Source organism: Penaeus japonicus, unplaced genomic scaffold, assembly GCF_977035675.1.
Source record: "Penaeus japonicus unplaced genomic scaffold, GWHDUDI00000001_assembly GWHDUDI00000030, whole genome shotgun sequence".
Lineage (NCBI taxonomy): Eukaryota > Metazoa > Arthropoda > Malacostraca > Decapoda > Penaeidae > Penaeus > Penaeus japonicus.
The window spans coordinates 16,448,393-16,450,892 of NW_028234432.1; the positions used below are offsets into that span (position 1 = coordinate 16,448,393).

General features: G+C 46.0%; 1 protein-coding gene across 2 annotated transcripts in view; it reads left to right on the forward strand.

Moving 5' to 3' along the window:
* Window positions 1-2,500, forward strand: part of LOC122263853 (uncharacterized) — a 191,968-nt gene that overhangs the window by 43,438 nt on the left and 146,030 nt on the right. The gene's annotated exons all lie outside the window — the stretch shown is intronic.

Consider the following 2,500-nt stretch of genomic DNA (forward strand, 5'->3'; position numbering starts at 1 on the left):
GAGTGTGGTGTTTGTGTGTTGTGTGTGTGTGTGTGTTTGTTTGTGTGTACTGAAAACTAGTAGTATGATTAGGTTTCTTAGGTTTATGAACAAAAAATTATGAATGACTAGAAGAATAGAAGGTAGAAACAGGTTACAGTTTTATGAGTATAGTAACACTATTCAACGCCTTTTTTCTTTGTGATCGCCGCCTTCCTCCCACTGCTTCTTTTCCCTTTCCGCCCTTTTTTCGCATCTCTCTCTCTCTGCTCCCTCTGCTCTCCTCCTCTCGCTCTCTCTCCTCTCATCTCTCTCTCTTTCTCTCTCTCTCTCTCTCTCTCTCTCTCTCTCCTCTCTCTCCTCTCTCTCTCTCTCTCTCTCTCTCTCTCTCTCTCACTCTGCTCTCTCTCTGTCTCTCTCTCTCTCTCTCTCCTCTCTCTCCTCCTCTCTCTCTCTCTCTCGTCTCTCTCACTCTCCCTTCCCCTCTCCTTCTCCTCTTCTCTCTTCTTTCTCTCTTCTTTTCTCTCTCTCCTCTCTCTATCTCTCTCTCTTCTCTCCTCTCTCTCTCTCTCTCTTCCACTCTCTCTCTCATCTTCTCTCTCTCTCTCGTCTCTCTCTTTCTCTCTTCTCTCTCTCTCACGTTCTCTCTCTCTCCTCTCTCTACCTCCCATCTTCTCTCTCTCTCTCTCTCTCGTCGACATCCTCTCTCTCTCTCTCTCCATCATCATCTACTACTCTCTCTCTGTCTCTCTCTCTCGTCTCTCTCTTCTTGCTCATCTACTCCTCTCTTCTCTCATCAGTCTCTCCTCTGTCTACTCTCGTCATCTCTATCCTCCTACTCTCTCTCTCTCTCTTCGCTCTCTCTTTCTCTCTCTCCTGTTCTGCTCTCCTCTCTCTCTCTCTCTGCCTCTCTCGTCTCTCTTCACTCTCTCTCATCTCGCTCTCTCTCTCTCTTCTTCTCTCTCTCCATCTCTCTCTCTAGGCATCTCTACGATCTCTCGTCCCTCTCTACTCCCTTCACTCTCTCTCCCTCTCCTCTCTCTCTCTCTCTCCTCTCTCCGTTCTCTTTCTTCTCTCTCTCTTTTCTGCAGCTCATCTATTTGGACTCTCTCTCTTCTCTCTCTCGATGAACTGATATTCGTTCTGGCGTCTCTCTCTCTCTCTCTCTGCTCTCTCCATCTCATCTCGCTCTCTCTCCTCCTCTCTCTCTCCATCTTCTCTCTCTCTCTCCACTTGCTATTTCGTTGTCTCTCTCTCTCTCGCTCTGCTCTCTCTCTCTCTCTCCTTCCTACTATATCTCCTCTCTCTCTCTCTCTCTCTCTCTCTCTCTCCTCCGTCTCTCTCTCTGAACTTGCTCTCTCTCTCTCTTTTCATCCTTTTCCCTCTCTCTTTCCCTCTCTCCCTCTCTCCTCTCTCTCCTCTCTCTCTCCTCTCTCTCTCCTCTCTCTCTCTCTCTCTCTCTCTCTCTCTCTCTCTCTCTCTCTCTCTCTCTCTCTCTCTCTCTCTCTCTCTGTTTCTCTCTCACTCTCTATCTATCTATCTATCTATCTATCTCTCCCTCCCCTATTTCCCATACATCCTGAACCAAAACGATTGAATTAGTGAAAAATAAAACAAAAGGTGTATATTCCCATTGGGATGGAAAGGGCGAGACCAAGAAAAAAAAACAGAGAGAATAGAGAAAGACAGAAATAGAAGCAGGGAGAAATAGCGGAGAGAAAGAAGCATGGCCGGAGAGAGAGAGAGAGAGAGAGAGGAAGAAGAGGGGAGCGGAAGAGAGGGGAAGAATAGGAGAGGGGAGGGAGGGGAGAGAGGAGACGTGAGAGAGATAGAAGACGAGAGAGACGAGAGAGAGATTTGGGAGAGGGAGACGAAGAGAGAGAGGGGAATGATGAAGAGAGAGAGAGAGAGAGAGAGAGAGAGAGAGAGAGAGAGAGAGAGAGAGAGAGAGAGAAGCCGCCAGCAGAGAACTAGCCAGACCGAAACTTTTAATTTGAAATTTTCATATCAGATGACAGATGGCGGGACATGAGCTGAGGATACGACGGGGAGAGCATGAACGACGCACATCGCGAGGCACTCAGAGACACACATAAAGACGTTCATCAAAATATACGTACATAAAAACGCACGTAAAGGCATGCGCGTGGACTTATAAAGAAGTGCGCCGACATACATCTCGATATGCACCACTAGACGGGCATAAAGATGCACGTAAAAGCCTTTACAACTAGACGATGTAACATGTCGTCACAGGTATTGTTTTTTTTTCTTTCTTTCTTTTCTTTTTTTTTTTCTTTTCTTTCTTTCTTTCTTATTGTGAGACAGACAGACATATAGACAAGTAGACGGAGGGAGCTACGGAGATACAAACAGAGAGAGAGACAGACAGATAGGGGGGGAGGGGGCGATAGAAAGAGAGACCGAGAGAGAGATAAAAAAAAAAGAAAAGAAAAAGAAAATGAGAAGAAAAAAAAAAGATAGATCGATTCGTAATTGAGTATTTTCGAAAACAGTCTAA